The sequence below is a fragment of the Hakea prostrata genome, chromosome 10 (genome assembly GCF_041222555.1).
Source record: "Hakea prostrata isolate BN-2017 chromosome 10, UWA_Hpros_2, whole genome shotgun sequence".
In the NCBI taxonomy this organism is placed as follows: domain Eukaryota; kingdom Viridiplantae; phylum Streptophyta; class Magnoliopsida; order Proteales; family Proteaceae; genus Hakea; species Hakea prostrata.
In genome coordinates, this window is record NC_142609.1 from 32969248 (window position 1) to 32989816 (window position 20569).

At 38.8% G+C, this 20569-nt stretch overlaps 2 pseudogenes; both read right to left on the bottom strand.

Annotated features, from left to right (window-relative positions):
• Positions 1-3769: 3769 nt before the first annotated feature.
• On the bottom strand, positions 3770-5210 carry LOC149002536 (exopolygalacturonase pseudogene; annotated as a pseudogene).
• An 11416-nt stretch (positions 5211-16626) lies between these two features.
• Positions 16627-18051, bottom strand: LOC149002537 (exopolygalacturonase pseudogene; annotated as a pseudogene).
• Positions 18052-20569: the final 2518 nt, after the last annotated feature.

Below are 20569 nucleotides of genomic sequence, written 5' to 3' on the forward strand. Positions count from 1 at the left end.
AAACCACCAGACAAAGAGCACTCACACCCATTGTAATTATAAAAAAGAAAAGACACAAGGTGAGAAAACCAACTTGACATCCAAAATGCTTTTCTCCATGGCTTTCTAAATGAAATAGCCACCAGGTTTGCAGACCCTCTTCATCCTGATTATGTTTGTCGCCTTCACAGATCTCTCTATGGTCTCAAATAGGCTCCTCGTGCTTGGTTTGATCATCTTAGTTCCTTCCTACTAGAATTTGGCTTTGTTGGATCCAAAACTGACACTTCTCTTTTCATTTCTCATGGTATTTCTGGAACAATTTTTATCTTAATTTATGTGGATGACATCATTGTTACTGGCAGTTCTGAAATGTTACTATCAAAATTTATGATTGCTATTGCTTCTGTTTTTGCCGTCAAAGATCTTGGTCCCCTCCATTACTTTCTTGGAATGTCTGTTTCTTTATTCCCTGATGGTGTTCACCTTTGTCAACAATAATATATTACTGACCTTCTTCGCAAGACTAACATGAGTTATTGCAAGCCTATTACCAATCCTTTTTCTCCCTCTACCCAGTTGAGCAAATAATCTAGAAAGAGGGTAGAAGATGAGGTCCCAAAGAATTAAAAGGGGAGAAGGGAGAGGGCACGGGCAGGATCGGCGATTCTAAAGCTAAGGAAATTATAGCCCCGGGGGGGGGAGAAGGAAGGGGAGGGGGGGAAAGGGGAGGGGGGGGGGCAGGAAGGGGGGGGGGACACGGGGACAGGGGAGGTAAATGAAGGACAGGGGGGTAGCAAGTAACCGGGAAGTGGTGGAAAGTTTGGGGAGCTAATGGAGAATCCTACATTATATAGAAGTATTGTGGGGGCCCTACAATATGCTACTATGACTCATCCTGACATATAGTTTGCAGTCAACAAGGTCTGTCAGTTTATGCAAACAACTCTTGATCATTGGTCTGTTGTTAAAATGATTAAAGTACCTCTCATGTGTCTCAACAAACCTCTATAGTTGGTCGGGGTTTGCAACAACTCTTGATCATTGGCCGTTGTTAAAGTCTTTAAAAGTACACTCTCATGGAATAGTCATCAACAAATCCTCTAATATGACTTTAATCACATTTTCCGATGCTGATTGGTCTGGATGCCTTGATGATCGTAAGTTTACCAGTGGTTATGTTGTCTTCTTGGGGCCCAACATCGTATCTTGGAGTTCTCAAAAACAATCCATTGTTGCTCGCTCTAGTACAGAGTTTGAATATCAAGCTCTTGCTAATGCCGCGGTTGAGCTCACTTGGCTACAATCTCTACTTCATGAGCTTCATATATTCTTAAGTGCTGCTCCTGTACTTTAGTGTGATAATATTGGTGCCACCTATCTCACTGCAAATCCTGTCTTTCATGCTCATACCAAACATGTTGAGATTAACTTTCACTTTGTTCATGACAAGGTTGCCAAAAGAGATCTTCATGTTTGTTTCCTATCTACTAAGGATCAACTAGCTAATATCTTCACCAAGCCGCTATCTACTCCACGTTTCAGCACCTTATTGACCAACCTCAAGGTCACTTCACCTCGCTTGAGTTTGGGGGGGCGTATTAAGAATATATCTGAAAAATCAATCTACATCCTAGCCGCCACTTCATCTCAAGAATATGTGGTTAGGATTGCTTCAAAGAGTTTCACTATTGTTAGAAGTTCCACAGCTGATAAAACTTCCAAGAGTTCTACTACTGTCAAAAGTTCTACAGCTGATCAAACTTCCAAAAGTTCTACTGCTGTTAGAAGTTCCACAGCTGATCAAACTTCCAAGAGTTCTACTGCTGTTAGAAGTTCTACAGATGATCGAACACCAGTTATTACATACAAGAAGAACTCTACAATTGGTAGTCACAAAGACACTAGGTAACCCAAAGGAGATACTGCTTGATACAAACTCCTAATCAATATTTATGTAATCTAAAATGCTAGAGTCTTGGCACCACAACCACAAAACTCCTAGAACTATACAGAGAAGGACTCCAAGAACACAATGAAGGACTCTGTTTCTATATAAAGCTATTTACTAATTCATTGTAAATTATTGTGATTATTATTTTATGTGCTCTTTCATACGCACACTCAGTCTCTCTCTCTCTCTCTCTCTCTATCCTCAACGCCTCTCTCTCTCTTCTTCTCTCTTGCTCTCTTCAACTATTATTATCTTCAACACTTTTGAATTTTGATGCAATTTGCATACTTAGCTGGTATGGTATCAATGGTAGAGATCAACTCAACAGACCTTCATACACAAATGGGGTTCCTACCAAACAGCCAATTACCCCAACGGGAGCATTTAGTACTCAATGTTCTTAACATTTTCCTCGGGTTTTTTGCGTGGAAGAAAATTCTGCTACAATTGGGAGGGTGTTGAGAGCATTCTCCTGGCGATTAGGCAAGATCTCATGTTGGCTATGGAGGAAGAAGGCTTGGTGACTTGAAAGTGCCATTCAACTATTTGGAACCGATACACCCAATTGAAGGCCTTTGGATCCAGACCTAATGATACTCCAGCCCATTATAGAAGACATATAAACCTTCAAAGATGTTGTTAATTCATGCTTTTTCTTCCATATTTTTAAGTCTGTAAACGGCATTCGTGACAATCTAGCTAGAAAAGGCTTGTTGATGAAGTGTAGAACAGATTGGCCTGTGTCCACTCCATGAATGTTTGTTGCCTTCCAAATAAATTACTTCTTTACAAAAAAGTGCATTGATTAGAAAGTAAAAACAAATACATAAAAAAACATTAATTGGTTATGGGGTTTTTTCTTCTTCTTTTTCTCCCAGTAATAATAGGTTATGGGTTTAAAGAAGTAAATTCTGTTAGATTGACAAAGAGCTATTGGTTAAAGAAACTTTTGATGTAGGTATATTCTCATAAGGGAAAAGTTTCACCTTTAAGCCCCTATTCCTCTGTCAAAAGATTCACCTTTTAAGACCCCTTCTCCACCTCTTTAGGATTGAAGCCAAAGTATTCACACCTCCAAAGGCTGTCTACTGATAACTAAAGACTTATTTCTTGAGCTCCCTTCCACTTCAGAGGAAATCTTAAGGGCTGGGTTGTCTTGAAGAGATTTTATGTTTGTTGCACTTGGAATCAGCTAAAATTCTAGTTGCCTCATTTATGTGGCATAAATTACATCTAACCCACAACTTAATAGTTTGAGTTAGTGCCCAGATAACTCTTAATATAAAATGAACAAAACACCCTCCCAATGTTAAATTACTAAATTAACCTTCTGTCTCATCCCATATCACCCACCTTCTTCCTATACCTTGCCAAAACTTACGCACTACTGTTGAAAACCAACAGACCCTCTCCCCTTGCTGATCAACACCGCCCTCATCTTTTCCGTGTTGGAGATCACCACTGTTGAAAATCTCCCACCGCCGGCCATCTCTATGTTTTGAGTACTTCAATGTTAAGAATATTTGATTTTGATGATCTCTTTGTTGATCTCACAGGACAAATAATTAATTTTGATCCCAGGTAAACCAAAATAAGTCTTTTCAATTTTTGTTGGATAGATTGCATTCTAAACTTGCATTGTGGAATGGTCAACATTTATCTTATGCTGGAATGGTCAACATATCTGCCTTCCAAGTTATTGTTTACTGCAAGAAGGTGAACCTCAAGCACAACAGTGCTGCACCACAATGGTGTCATGGATGTATACATTGACACTTTTATTTTATATCATTGCAACCTAATTAAGTAGTCCCACTATTTGTTTTGCTAAGATGGTTAAGTACAATGGATAGGTGGGATTTGCCGGCCAAAAAAAATAGGTTTCACGTTTGAACACTCAGCCTCAGCTGCTCCGGTTCCAGTGTACCGCAAGTTTATGTCTCCAATCTCCAAGTTCTCACATGGTTGTTCACTGCTACATGCGATAATCACTGCAGGTTGATATGGTGTTGTTCCCCTTATCATGTTAAACTTGGTGTTGATGATCTTAATATGCGAAGGAGTCTACATAAGAAGAGATTATCAAATGAGTTAAAAAGGAGAATTGCGAGAACTTTTTCAAATCTATCAAAAAAAGTGTCATTGCTAATTTGGAATGATAAAAGTCAAATAAATTTTAAGAAAAGAGGCTTCATAATTCACATTTCCGTACCTGTTTGTTGCAGTGGTAATGCGGGCAGTATTGTTGATCCAAGATTATTGGATTGTAGACATTCACCATGATGAGATCCTCGAAGACAATACCAGAAGCAACACCGGTAGCCGGTGAAGAAGGCCAGGTTTTGATCCTTACCCCATTTTGAGTGTTGACGAAGGTACAGTTACTCACAGAGACACCATGTACTTCCTCTCTACCATTCGTTTTGCCGAGGCTTCCCACACTGATGCCATGTCCTGGTCCACATATCACCTTGGTGACATGTATGTTTTGAGCGCCGGGGCCAATGGAGACGCAATCATCACCGGTTGAAATCCTGGCGTTGGTAATGTTGATCCCCGCCGAGTTTGATATGTGGATGCCATCAGTGTTAAGACTATTTGGTGGTGCCGATAGCGCGACGTGTTCGATGTGCACGTTAGAGCTTTGGAAAATACCAATGTGGAAATATTTGCTGTTTCGTGAGGTTATGTCTCGAATCCAAGCATTGTCGACATAGTTGAGTTTTATATTCTGCAGCCATTAACATGGTAGAAATTTATCTTTTTGTTTGTAAAATAATAGAATTTAGTACAACTCCATAAGTAAGAAAAACTCACAGCAGGGAACGGCTTGCAATTAGGATTTTCGGCACATCTGTTGTTTGTCCAAGCCCGTTGACCTCGACCATCAATTATTCCTCCACCGTGAATAGTCAGGCTTTTAACGTACAGAAAAGCAATCCAATCACCATTGAAAACAGCAGGATCAGGTGGAGCTTGTACGACTCCGTCAATTTTTAACCCAATTGAAGGACTCTTGCAATTTTGCAACATCACTGGACCTAAGAGATATGTCCCTTTGGGTATGAGTACTGTGTTACTTGGCTCACTTGATTTACACGATGCTGTCCAAGCTGAGATCAGTGCTTTACTGATATCCGTCTTGCCATCGGCTATTGCACCATAGTTTATCACGTTGAAGACACCAGCTTCTGCCACTTCTCTTCGCTAGTAAGAACAATGCACATAATGCCCATTGTTTCAATTTCAAATCTTTCCTCATGATTATCTTTCCCATTTTTATCTTCGGTTTTTCCTTTTTCTTTTGGTTTCAATTATTCTCTAGGTTTTCTTTTATAGTGGGGAGTGGTTAACATGCAGTTCCATGTTTGGGGTTCAGCCGAATCACTTGATAAACAAGGTGAAAGAAGTAACTTGTTAAGTTGGTTTCATGTCTATATCCTCTTAACAGGGATAATTTCGTGTCATACTATTTTTAGAAATCATTGCTATATACACTTATTGTATGATGAAATAGTAATTTCATTACAAGAGATAAGAAGCAAATTCTTACCAATGCTACCAAGCTAAGATCTCAATCGTTGGGGCTGGAATTTAATTGTTTTTCCGACTTCGTCTGTACAAAGTAAGACAAGTGAGAACAATATCAACATGATTAGGAAAAAGAGAGATGTACGATAGAGGCAAAGTGATAGGGCCCTAGTGGAGAGAGATCTAACTTCCACTATGAAACATGAGTAGATAGAAGAACATTCTTTGATTGCTTTTTGCCATTCCAAACTCAAGCCTCACATACTCCCCATCCTCTCATGTTACATTCATCTTCATTTCTTGCATAGTCCTTGTGTGCATGCATATTGAATCTACATGTATTGCTTGGGTTAGGGATGCAACAAGGGCGCACTGAGATGAGCTTTTTGAAACCCAATCCCTTCCCTAAATGCTCATAGGTGAGCCCATTCTTGCCCTGACCCTGATTCATGGCCTAAGATCCTTATCCTTGACCCTGAGCCAAAACAAGCCAAGCCCGTCCTTATCTCTCCCTTATTGTCCATGATTTTGTAGGACGGGACAGGTTGGCCCTGGCCTTGTCCTTGTCCCTGACTAGTCCTATTCCTATCCCAGATTGGACTTGTCCATGATCCTAGCCCAAGCCTAGCAACTCTAATATAGAAAAATATCTTACTAAGTTGGAAATGAGATTCCCAATCAAACAATGAAGCTTTACCAAAATCCAGACTCGTATTAGTTTTGAAAAGATAATCAAAGGGAAAAAGACAGACAAAACTTCAACCTATTACTATTAAAGCTGGTATGATAATATCTTAACTTGATGTACCGTAAAGAAATAGAACTTTCGTAACGTAACCTTTTGGTATTAAAAAAGTAATAATAATTAAAAAAAAAGAGAGACATGACTTCCAAGCATTGATTACTATCTATATCCTCCCTTGTTGGAGTATGGATGAAGGGCTTTGTTTTGATTCCCTACTTCACTTGGATGGAGAGAAACATTAGAAAGCATGATGGAGTAGGGAAGGTGGCAGAGTGGGTGTTTAAATTGATTCTATTGGATCTTCTGCTAGACATCTACAGTGTGGTAGGGGGTTGGGGGAGATATGGCTTGGATGTGGTGTCTATGGTTGCATTATGTGTGAAGGTGAAGCCTAATTTATTGTTGCGCCTAAGGATGTGGTTCGGAAACGGCCTGATGTGGCCTGGTGTAAGCTTAATAGTTATGGTTTTTCTCTAGGGTTTTCAAGGAATGCCATCATGGGAGGGATGATTCAGGACTCTAGTTCCACGGTGTTGACCTCTTTCCGTTGGTACTTGGGTGTTAAGACAAGCTTAGAGGCAAAATTTATGGGTTTGATGAAAGGGTTGGCTGCTGTTAGGTCTATTGGGATTGAGAAGTTGTGGTTTGAAGAGCTGCAAATTCCTTGGTTTGCATTACAGCTCTAGTATGGATTTAAAGCTTATGTGGAGCAGAATTATTGGAGTATTACCCACTGTTACAAGGAGGCGAATCCCATCACTGAATTTCTTGCAAAATTAGCAAGAAATGTTTAGACTTCCTCCCCTTTAGGAGAGTGGCCTGAACATGTCATGAAGGACCTGTTTTTGGATGCTTTAGCTCTCAAGGTTGAGGTTTAAGGTGCATGGTCTGGATACTTTGTGTATTGTTTCTTTGAACAATTTATGGAATTGATGAGTGTGAGTGTATGTGGGGCAATTGCTATTGCAGGGATGAGTGTTTGTGGTTCCTAAGTGTATTATTTCATTCTTAATTTACTAATAGAAGTCTGATCCTTTACTAAAAAAAATAAATAAATTATATCCTTGATAAATTTTATATCAATTATACCTCAATGAACAATTGGGGGGTGGGGGGGGGGGGGGAATCTTACTATCCAACCTTCTAGTTTTTTTATTGTAAAAATAAAAAACAAAAATAAATTCAAGCACACCTTGTCTTCTTTCCATTCTTACGTTTGTAAGTTTAGGAATTTCAATTGTTTAATTCTTCCGTCCTCTATCTTTTCAATACTTCAGTGCTAACAATATTTGATTTAGATGATCTCTTTACTGATCTCACAGGACAAATGATTAATTTGCCCAAGAATTCTTTGACTAGGAACATCTTGCGGATTATTTTACCTATTCTTTGCACAGATGGTTATCAAATAATTTTTGGTATGATACCTGGGTTCAAGTTACCTTAGGATCATAAACTAAGAGAATTTGATTACAAATTTTCAACCAAGTAGAGCGAATGCTGCAGATGTGAGGGGAGGACGAGCAAATTCGAATCTTGTAGATCTGAGTTGTTTTCCATTACATGTGGCGCATTTTCTACTATCTTTCAATCTTCAATCTTCAATCTTCTTTTGATGTTTGGAAATCAACCATCTCTTGTTCAAGAGTTTTTACCATCAAACTTGTATAAAGAGCATTGTTTAACACATTCTACTATTAATGACAGATTTTCTACTTGGTGGAATCTTTTCGGAAATTAATTCTTCATCCTAAATTCGACTTGTTTTTTTGCATGTTCTACATGCAACAATTCCAGTTAATGACACCCTATCTCAGTGGACTACAATTCAACCAACTTGTATTTTATGTAGCTCTTGTGCAGAGAGCAACGCAATATTACAAATTTTTATTTCTTTTGGATGGAATAAGCGCATTTGGGTGATGGGACCTTTAGGATTGAGAGTTGAGCTTCTCTCTTAGATTTCACTGGTTCATCTTTGCAATGCTTTTATGACTTCTTCCTTGATAGACAATCTACTCGGTGATTGCTATTTGGTTTCATAGTCACTTGTTACTTTGGGGGTTGGGATATAACCTAGTGCTCTAATACCATATTGGAGAATTCATTTGAGTTAGAGAAGAAGAGAGAACAAAACAAGGATTTATGTGGTTCGGTTGAATAATGCAACCTACATCCACGAGAGAGTTCTAGACATTTCCACAATGTTCAAATGAGATGTTACATGCTGTTTTATAGAGAATTCATAGGATCATAGTCATTGTTCTTCAGTCCGCTAGGACTCTGGTAGTTGAGATGTTGAGGAGTTCTTGTATTATAAGTCTTGTAGATTTTGGATTTACATGAAGTACTGAATAAGAGTTTAAGACTAAATAAAATATTGATTAGGGTTCTACAAGAATTATGATTAGCTTCAAACACTACTTTGGATAAGGTAGAGTCTTTGTCACCTTCATGTGCATCTTTAGATAGGGTAGAGTCCTTGTTATTTTTTTGTGCTTCAGAGTTGGTGGAAACTTGGATTTTACTAGTTCTTAGAAGAAACCCCAGGTGGTTTTATTGGTTGTAGGATTCTGATGAGAAACCTTAGGCGCATTAGCCCGAGGATGAGTGGCAGCTAGAGTTGAAGATGATTTCCTAGAAATATCCTTAATATTAAGTAATTCACTAATTTTTCTACCAAAAAAAAAAAAAAAGAAGTAATGAATTGATTTTTAACATTAAAAAATATAATGAATTGAATTTGATGGAATTTTAAAATATAATATGTCAGCTTTTGTCATGGTTTAATGCATCAATTTTGTTGAATTGGGAGATCTTGTCATGACCTTGGTATTCACAGGCTTGGTGGGGCCCACATTACGGACATTTAACTAGGGGCACGTGACAGTTTATCTCTTTATCAACATGTTTATAGCCATTAAAAACAATGCTAAACTGAACATTTCCAAGGACAAAAACATTCAACCTATTTGATATAGCCCCTAAAAACAATGCTAAACTAAACATTTTAAGGACAAAAACATACAAGCTATTTGATAGTTTAACTCATAAACATATATATACAGTCCAAAGTCTTATTATGTTTACATTTAAGTTTTCAATTGTATCTAATTAAGTACGTACAGTCTCAAACGAAATATATATATATTCACAATCCTGTTGAGCAATCATCAGTTGCAACAAAAAGAAAAACGATTTCAATCTTTTACTTTAAAGGCGTTGTTAGGTGGAAACACCCTTGCCTTTCTCATGTATTAGGGGACCTATCAACATTTACAATTGTGAGCTTTGCGGCCTAGTAAGCAATATAGACAACCCGTAATTAAGTCAAAAAATTTATATGCGTCCATTATCACATCATAGTCGTGTAGCGTTATGCATTCCAAATTTCTTTCACATATTTACATCTCTAGTCTCTAGCATTATAGTCTTGTGCCCAAGCAAATCCAAAAGATATACATTTCTCTTTACCATCGAAGTGGCTTTTAGGAACAAGGCCTTGTACACCTCATGGATTATCATCATTGGCACGGACTCAATCTTTCCACTTTTCACTCTTGCTTCATGCCTTCCCATTTTTGGTACACTAAGTACCGGGACTTACATAAGCCATTACATTTTATTTATTTATTTATTATTATTATTTCCTCCCTTTTATTTCCTCTATTTACATTCAATTTAAGTCTTGCATTACTGTACCCTTTCCATTTCTATGTACCTTTTGCATTTTAATTATCACTTAGCCTTACTTGAATAAGACTTGATACAAATAATAAAACCCCGTCATTTAAATAAGAAAACATGCATTAAATTTCTGAATTTAATAAGCATAAACAACATTTCAAATTCCAAATTAACACTTCAAAGAATGCTATCAGCATTTCAAATTAAAGCATCTCAATCAAGTTCTTAAGCTATCATTCAATCCCATGCAATTCTATTCAATTTAAAAAGCAACATATCATGCATTTCAATAAATTGTATAAGTAAATAAATAAGGTAGATTTTATATCAACATGTGTGAATAGAAACAGACATTCGTGAGGAGAGAGAACGGAGCTCCAGCAAAAACAAGGCTTTTCCCAGGTTCTTCTTGATTTAGATCTACCTCTGGCGACCTTGCATGTTTTTCTCCCTCCCTCTTAAGCAAATCTACTGGTCTTATCTTCTTCTTGGAGTGACCAGACCTATCGTGTCTATTAGGCAAGGGCAGATCCACGATTTTTAGAGAGAGTTTTTCTGGAACTGTTGGGTTTCAGCTTCGGAAGGAAGAAGACGATACAGATCCAGCTGATCTCCTCCGAACTTCCACTGCTTTCACTATAAACCTCTCTATTACCCATGACTTTTTCCTGCTGAACTCTCTCAAACCTCTGCCGAAGCCGAATTTACTCTGTCATACAGTAACGCATAGATCAGCAAGTTGCGCTACTGAAGGACAGCAACTCAGAGACAGTGTTGATGTGCTACTATACTCACACCCTTTGACTCAAACAACATGTTCACCTCGGAATTTCCGGTTTCATGCAAAGGCCAGTAACGCTGGGTGGCAATCAGATGAAGTATATACAATATATCTCTTTAAAACTTGGCAAGTTCTCTCATCTGGGAGGCTAATCAAACTCAGCAAGGTGTCGATAGTTCCCATCTTTTCTTCTCAAGTTCTCATCACGTCTGCACTTTCAAGCTTGGCTTCTCTGCCTTCATGGGTTGCGTGCAACTCCAATCGATGATGGGTGGAGCATTCTTGAAACAGTCTCTGCAATATTCTCTCAGATCTGTCAAGTGCATGTGATTTGGGTAACAAGCACACCCCAGGTACATCTTATTATCCAATTTCTTATTTCAAAGCAGCGTGTAGTATTTGCTATATGTCAAAATGGGTTTTCAATACATGGGTTGATAATCTGTGACGGAAGAATCAAAGCTTTCTCATGTTATGATGGACGGTCAATCGTTGGAATTCAGTCTTCGATTACTATATCTATTGGTAGCAAGGCTTCTAGCAGGTTCCTACAAGGTAGTCTCAAGCTATTTGGTATGTTTGGTCGGTGCATATACATGCAATTTCTAAGTGCTGGTCGATCTATGGGGTTATTCTTCTCTTCTCCTCTATATCTTCTTCTCAGGTGCAAGCTAAGTGTTCACAGACAACACGGGGAGCCGAGGTACGTGAGCTCTGTATATCAGTTTTTCACCGTAAACAGCAGTCTTTCTCAAGATTTTGTGACCATTATGAAGCTATGTATTCCTCCTGTTGCTTCGCCTCCTCCTCCACTCTTTTCCCCTCGGACAGACTGGATTCTAAATTTGATAACTTTATGTTACCCTTTTGACCTATGGAGGATCCTTCTCTCTCTAGAGGGAAGCTGGAAGTCATAAAGAAAACTACCAACATCCCCTGCTGTGGTGGGTAGTCGATGGCATCGTGCTGACGATCTACGATATGAAATACGTTAATTCTGAAGATCTTAACTCCGATCAATCTGAGATAATTGGCATGCATTTAATGGAAGATACTGCTGTCTGTTCCACTCTTAAGTACCTAATCGAGAAGGCAATTTTTATACTCTTATTTGCTCAACCCTGGAACTACAAAGACATGAAACAGTCGGACTCGGAACTGAGTTGGTATGGGTTTATTTTGTTTTGTTCTGAGGCAGAGATGGCCAGCCTTGAAGGGCCATCAGCAGGGAAATGAATGCTATATCTCTCAACTGTAGAGGATTGGGTCGATCCTCTATACAGAAGGAGCTCAAAGTCTTATTCTGCAAGCATAGACCCAATTTTGTTTTTCTGTCTGAAGTTAAATCTAACTCTGTTAATGTTAGTGAGTTATGGGGTTTTTCTAAATATGTTTTGGTTCCGCCCGAAGGTAGAGCAGAGCGGGGGGACTTGTGTTCTGTTGGAGTGACTCTATGAAAGTTGATGTTGTTTGCTTTTTGTCATGGTGTGTGCACCTTATGTGTGGCGATTCTACTATTCTTTGGTATTTTACTGGTGTTTATATGAGCTCTGTCCTCTCAACTCAACAGTATCAGTGGCAAACCTTGGTAAATCTGGCATCCTTCATTGACAAACCATGCGTAATTGGGGGGATTGGAATTCTTATATGAGTTCATTGGACAGGTAAGGAGGAAGGCCCATTCCTGAAGTGCTCCTCAATCCAATGCAACATTTTATCAATGCTTTCAACTTGATTAGCATCCCTGCAATGGGGTACAAATTCACCTGGACAAACAAACAAAAAGGCTCTGGACGCATCGAAGGCCTACTAGATAGATTCCTATGCAATACGGATTGGTTCACCAATTTTCTAGAAGCCAATGAGCATTTGACCATTTCCCACTCGAATCGTAAAGCATTACTTCTAAAGATGGAAAGTACTGTAGGCAAGATTCATCGTCCATTTAGATTCGAAAGCTTCTGGGTGCATGAGGATTCCTATGCAAATCTTTTACATCACTCCTAGAGTTCTCCCGTGCAAGGATCCCCTTTGTTCTCATTGGAATAAAGCTCAAAACTCTCTCCAGTAATTTAAAAAGTCTGAATAAAACAACAGTTAAGAATCTGGAATCTAGAGAGGAAGACCTCAGAAAACGGATTGACCTTCATGAGCAACTCCTGTCAAAAGAAAGGTCGGAGCAATGGTATGTGGAAGAAAGCCATTTGGTAGCTAAACTGGAATTGGTTCTGAAACAGCAAGTAGACAAGTGGCATCAAAAGGCTTGCATCAATTGGAAACTTCATGGTGATAGGAACACTAGATTCTTTCACCAAAGCACTTTGATGCGAAGAGCACGAAACAAAATCCAAATCATTAAACAGAATGGACTTCAATTCACTGAATATCATGATAATGAGAATGCTTTTGTCGCGCATTTTCAAAGCTTGTATTCTTCATCTTCTCCGCAAAGCTATGATGAATATTTCAACCCTGTCAAAAACAAACTTTCCGAAAATGATCGGTTATGGTTGATGCGTCCTATCAATGATGAAGAGATTAAACTTGCTATTTTCAATGCAAATGGTCTCAACTCCCCTGGTCCAGATGGTTTCCCAGGCATCTTTTATCAGAAAAGCTGGGAGGATGTTAAATTTGATGTTCAAGCTATGGTCCATCAGTTTTTTGACACAGTTACATTCTCCAAATCACATAATTCTACCTTTTTAGCATTGATTCCTAAAGTAGATTCGCCTGATACAGTAGGAGACTTCAGACCTATTAGCCTCTGTAACATGAGTTACAAAATTATGGTCTCTCGCCTGAAGAATATTCTCCCTAGTTTAATTTCCTTTCAACAAAATGGATTTATTAAAAGCAGACATATTCAGGATAATATCTTGATTTCTCATAAACTTATGAACAAAATCCATAGACACAAGCAAAGGAAACATGGTACTATGGCAGTCAAACTGGATATGAGCAAGGCATATGCTAGATTGGAGTGGAGCTTCCTCAAACAGGCCCTGCAAGCGTACGGATTCCCAGATAAATGGATACAATGGGTCATGTTCTGTGTTACTACCGTCACTTACATTCCACTAATTAATGGATCCCCTACTTCTACTATACACCCTACTCGGGGGTTAAGGCAAGGTGACCCTCTGTCGTCATACCTTTTGTGTTATGTGCTAAGCTGCTGACTTCACACTTGGAATTGGAAGTTCAGAATAAGAAATTAAAGGGTCTTCAATTAAGTTGTGGAGGAGAAAGACTCTATCATCTTACCTTTGCAGATGACTTAATTTTGTTTGGACATGCATCAAAGAAGGAAGCCAAAACTTTTGCACAAGTAATTCAACAATACTGTGATCTTTCTGGTCAAAAATTGAATTTGAGAAAAACAAGAGCTCACTATAGTCCAAACACCACTGCTGCTATGAAAAGAGAGTTGTCATCACAATTCCACATCTCTCCGACTATGATGGAGGATATATATTTGAGAATTTCGCTCTTTCCAAGTAAAATGAAGCGCAAACATTGTGATACTCTCCTTGATTGAGTTAATAAGCAATTACAGGGTTGGAAAACCAAGTATCTAGCATCTCCGGGAAAGGCCGTCTTAATTCAGTCGACTCTCACAGCTCTACCCTTACATTATATGTCTTGTTTTCGATTGCCATATTCAATAATACATACTATGGAAAACAAATTAAGATCATTCCTTTGGTCCAATGGAGATAAACAACAGGTGCACACCATTGACTAGAATACTATATGCTCTCCCAAATCTGGAGGTGGCCTAATTGTTCTTTTTTGCAGGTCTCCCCTTCTCATATTGATTCATGGGGTTGGAATCTATTTTGATGGGCCGAGATTTAATAAAAAAAGGAATTTTGTGGCAAGTTGGAGATGGGCAGCTGATCAATCCGTGGACAGATAGTTGGATCCCAAATACAGCTGCTAACGTAGGTTGTTATCCTTTTGCTTCGCTTTCTCCAAGAAAAGTGGCGCAATTCATTGATCCTCGCACTCACTGTTGGAATAGAGATAATTTGCAAAAGTGGTGGCCTCCAGATATGGTCAAAAAGATGCTTGCAATACCCTTACCAGTTTCATCTCAGAATGACCGATTGATCTGGCACGAGACAATATCGGGAGTGTTCTCAGTTAGATTAGCATACACGCTAGCCACAATTAAATCACCCTACTCGGATCCAACTGCAATCACTTGGAAGAGATTCTGGCAACTGCCCCTCCACCCAAGAGTCAGCCATTTTCTCTGGAAAGTCCTACATAAAAAGCTCCCAACAACTTCCCTATTAAATCAACGAGGATGCTCTTGTTCCAATTTCTGCCTACACTGTGGGGAGAAGCAAACGACACCAGATCATATTTTCGTACAGTGCCCATTTGCAAAGTTAGTATGGATGCTTTACAACTCCGCTTCACGTCTTCAAGTGGGTCCTTGGTGGAGAAGGTAATACAACTGGTGAATCAATGGCACGACAGGGCAGCTATCGGACAAGTGAATGCCACTTTAACAGCATTATGGTTATTATGGAAAGCCTATACCAGCCAATTTGATTCAAATGAGAACCCCTCTCCTTCACAGGTAATCTTTTAAAATTTGGAAAGGCCTTCAGTTCTATGGCCAGTACTCCATGAAAGAGTAGACATTCAACACTAGTAATATCATCAAATGGGTAGTCCCTATTCCTTCCCATACTAAATTGAATGTTGATGGTTCCCTTTTTAAAGATCGAAGAGTTGCGGGCTATGGAGGAATTGCAAGGGATCACAGGGGTCATATGCTTTTCTGCTTCGGTCGGGGAATTGAGGTACAGGACGTTCTCACGGTTGGAGGTTTGCCAGTCCGGCAAGCTTCATTGTGGGGTATTGATTTTAAATTGACAAGATCGAAGTTGATTTTAATTTTACCGTTGTGGGACCCACAAGCGATGTCAAACCTCGACCAAAATACTTATTGGAATCTAAATCTGTTTGAGCTATCCTTTAAATACACTCGAAGCAATTGGTTAAACCATTGACACATGATCCAACCACCATGATCCTTTAATAATCTAAAGGATTGAAACATTCCCACAATAATATAAAAAGTTGCGGGGCCATCACAGATCTACTTGGGTTTCATTTAATCATGGCACCTTATTGATACGGATGTGGTCCCATACATTAGATCTAGTTTCGTCTGTATGACGTGGTGTTGTTTTATTTTTTCTTTCTAATTTCTTATTAATCTATCTAGAAAAGTTTCTTCTTCGTTCAATATTGGCTTGAAATCGACTTCTAACATACCAAATTCATGCGTTATGGGTTTTGATATGACATAGAAGTTTCTTTGCCCTTATTTTGCCTTTTGATAAGTGAAAGTTGCAATTTGTTGCGTATAATTTTTAATTTTTACATTTCCCCTTAATTTTAAAGAATATTCCGCGTGATTTCTTCTTCTTCTGCTGGATTTGTCATATCCATCAAATGATATCTTCTCCTAATTTTATAACATATACCAATTTATAATAGTTATCACATTGGATTTTCTATGGTTCTACAAATTTGCTCTCTTGTATCTGGCTGTCACATATCAAGAATCGTTCGGAATGGACAAACTTTTTTGTTTTTCTATAACGAAACGTTCACACGATGGTATCAACTAGAAATTCTCCAGATGAAGACACATAGAGTATCTCAAGTACATGCCCAAGGCAAGAAACCATTTTGCGATTGAGTGCTGCTATCAATTGTCGAACAATCTGCCGGATTCTAGGCTAATCTGAACCCATGTACACATAACATATCTGCCAAATTCCAAGTTATTGTTTACTGCAAGAAGGTGAACCTCAAGCACAACAGTGCTGCACCACCAAGGTGTCATGGATGTATACATTGACACTTTTATTTTATATCATTGCAACCTAAGTAGTCTCACTATTTGTTTCGCTAAGATGGTTAAGTACAATGGATAGGTGGGATTTGCTGGCCATGAAAAATAGGTTTCACGTTTGAACACTCAGCCTCAGCTGCTCCGGTTCCAGTGTACCGCAAGTTTATGTCTCCAATCTCCAAGTTCTCACATGGTTGTTCACTGCTACATGCGATAATCACTGCAGGTTGATATGGTGTTGTTCCCCTTATCATGTTAAACTTGGTGTTGATGATCTTAATATGCGAAGGAGTCTACATAAGAAGAGATTATCAAATGAGTTAAAAAGGAGAATTGCGAGAACTTTTTCAAATCTATCAAAAAAAGTGTCATTGCTAATTTGGAATGATAAAAGTCAAATAAATTTTAAGAAAAGAGGCTTCGTAATTCACATTTCCGTACCTGTTTGTTGCAGTGGTAATGCGGGCAGTATTGTTGATCCAAGATTATTGGATTGTAGACATTCACCATGATGAGATCCTCGAAGACAATACCAGAAGCAACACCGGTAGCCGGTGAAGAAGGCCAGGTTTTGATCCTTACCCCATTTTGAGTGTTGACGAAGGTACAGTTACTCACAGAGACACCATGTACTTCCTCTCTACCATTCGTTTTGCCGAGGCTTCCCACACTGATGCCATGTCCTGGTCCACATATCACCTTGGTGACATGTATGTTTTGAGCGCCGGGGCCAATGGAGACACAATCATCACCGGTTGAAATTCTGGCGTTGGTAATGTTGATCCCCGCCGAGTTTGATATGTGGATGCCATCAGTGTTAAGACTGTTTGGTGGTGCCGATAGTGCGACGTGTTCGATGTGCACGTTAGAGCTTTGGAAAATACCAATGTGGAAATATTTGCTGTTTCGTGAGGTTATGTCTCGAATCCAAGCATTGTCGACATAGTTGAGTTTTATATTCTGCAGACATTAACATGGTAGAAAATTATCTTTTTGTTTGTAAAATAATAGAATTTAGTACAACTCCATAAGTAAGAAAAACTCACAGCAGGGAACGGCTTGCAATTAGGATTTTCGGCACATCTGTTGTTTGTCCAAGCCTGTTGACCTCGACCATCAATTATTCCTCCACCGTGAATGGTCAAGCTTTTAACGTACAGAAAAGCAATCCAATCACCATTGAAAACAGCAGGATCAGGTGGAGCTTGTACGACTCCGTCAATTTTTAACCCAATTGAAGGACTCTTGCAATTTCCCAACATCACTGGACCTAAGAGATATGTCCCTTTGGGTATGAGTACTGTGTTACTTGGCTCACTTGATTTACATGATGCTGTCCAAGCTGAGATCAGTGCTTTACTGATATCCGTCTTGCCATCGGCTATTGCACCATAGTTTATCACGTTGAAGACACCAGCTTCTGCCATTTCTTCTGCTAGTAAGAACAATGCACATAATGCCCATTGTTTCAATTTCAAATCTTTCCTCATGATTATCTTTCCCATTTTTATCTTCGGTTTTTCCTTTTTCTTTTGATTTCAATTATTCTCTAGGTTTTCTTTTATAGTGGGGAGTGGTTAACATGCAGTTCCATGTTTGGGGTTCAGCCGAATCCCTTGATAAACAAGGTGAAAGAAGTAACTTGTTAAGTTGGTTTCATGTCTATATCCTCTTAACAGGGATAATTTCGTGTCATACTATTTTTAGAAATCGTCGTTATATACACTTATTGTATGATGAAATAGTAATTTCAATACAAGAGATAAGAAGCAAATTCTTACCAATGCTACCAAGCTAAGATCTCAATCGTTGGGGCTGGAATTTAATTGTTTTTTCGACTTCGTCTGTACAAAGTAAGAGAAGTGAGAACAATATCAACATGATTAGGAAAAAGAGAGATGTACGATAGAGGCAAAGTGACAGGGCCCCAGTGGAGAGAGATCTAACTTCCACTATGAAACATGAGTAGATAGAAGAACATTCTTTGATTGCTTTTTGCCATTCCAAACTCAAGCCTCACATACTCCCCATCCTCTCATGTTACATTCACTCATATCATTATCTTCGTTTCTTGCATAGTCCTTGTATGCATATTGAATCTACATGTATTGCTTGGGTTAGGGTATGCAACAAGGGTGTGCACTGAGATGAGCTTTTTGAAACCCAATCCCTTCCCTAAATGCTCATAGGTGAGCCTATTCCTGCCCTAACCCTGATTCATGGCCTAAGATCCTTATCTCTTACCCTTAGCCAAAACAAGCCAAGCCTGTCCTTATCTCTCCCTTATTGTCCGTGATTTGGTAGGACGGGACAGGTTGGCCCTGGCCTTGTCCCTGTCTAGTCCTGTTCCTATCCCAAATTGGACTTGTCCATGATCCTAGCCCAAGCCTAGCAACTCTAATATAGAAAAATATCTTACTAAGTTGGAAATGAGATTCCCAATCAAACAATGAAGCTTTACCAAAATTCAGACTCATATTAGTTTTGAAAAGATAATCAAAGGGAAAAAGACAGACAAAATTTCAACCTATTACTATTAAAGCTGGTATGATAATATCTTAACTTGATGTACCATAAAGAAATAGAACTTTCGTAACGTAACCTTTTGGTATTAAGAAAGTAATAATAATTAAAAAAAAAAAAAAAAAAAAAAAAGAGACATGACTTCCAAGCATTGATTACTATCTATATCCTCCCTTGTCGGAGTACGGATGAAGGGCTTTGTTTTGATTCCCTACTTCACTTGGATGGAGAGAAACATTAGAAAGCATGATGGAGTAGGGAAGGTGGCAGAGTGGGTGTTTAAATTGATTCTATTGGATCTTCGGCTGGACACCTACAGTGTTGTATGGGGGTTGGGGAGATATGACTTGGATGTGGTGTCTATGGTTGCATTATGTGTTAAGGTGAAGCCTAATTTAATTCTGTGCTTAAGGATGTGGTTCGGAAATGGCCTGATGTGGGTTGGTGTAAGCTTAATAATGATGGTTTTGCTTTAGGGTTTTCGGGGCATGCAAGCATGGGAGGGATGATTTGGGACTCTAGTTCGACGGTGTTGATCTCTTTCCGTAGGTACGTGGGTGTTAAGACAAGCTTAGAGGCAAAATTTATGGGTTTGATGAAAGGGTCGGCTGCTTCTCGGTCTCTTGGGATTGAGAAGTTGTGGTTTGAAGAGCTTCAAATTCCTTGGTTTGCATTACAGCTCTAGTCTGGATTTAGAGCTTATGTGGAGTAGAATTATTGGAGTATTAGCCACTTTTACAAGGAGGCAAATCCCATCACTGAATTTCTTGCAAAATTAGCAAGAAATGTTTAGACTTCTTCCCCTTTAGGGGACTGGCCTGAACACGTCATGAAGGACTTGTGTTTGGATGCTTTAGCTCTCAAGGTTGAGGTTTAAGGTGCATGGTATGGATTGTCACACCCCACCCAGCCAGATCCGGTAATACCCGAATACCCGTGGGGGTGATACACCGCAAGATCTAGGTTCAGTGAAATCCATACAAAACATGACATAGCATAATTAAATGGACAAGAATAAATCAAGTTCAAGAAATAAATTATCAAATCTTAAATAATGATTACAATCATCCATTATTTCAAATCAAAACTAAACATTAGAGTCTTAGAAGAGAAAAAATATTTAAAGTTGCAGCGGAAAATCATTTAAGGAATCTCTAAGGAAAAGAAACTCCATAAGAGTAGTCTTGGCATGAACATGAAGCGTCATGAGCTTCCACTTCTTCTCCGACAATGCCCTCTTGGTAGCCATTCATCAAAGGATCCTCAGCGTAGGAAGGGTCCTTATAACCTTTAGAGCAGTCTAAAGAAAGAAACAAAATAAAGGAATGAGTTCATAGAACTCAATGAGGTAACTAACATTCATGTCAATACATTCATCCATACTCCATATCATAATTCATAAAACAATCATGTATTTAATAATATAAACAACAAATGCATGATGATGATATGATGTTCCTAACTCTATAATGTAGTCTCTAAAGT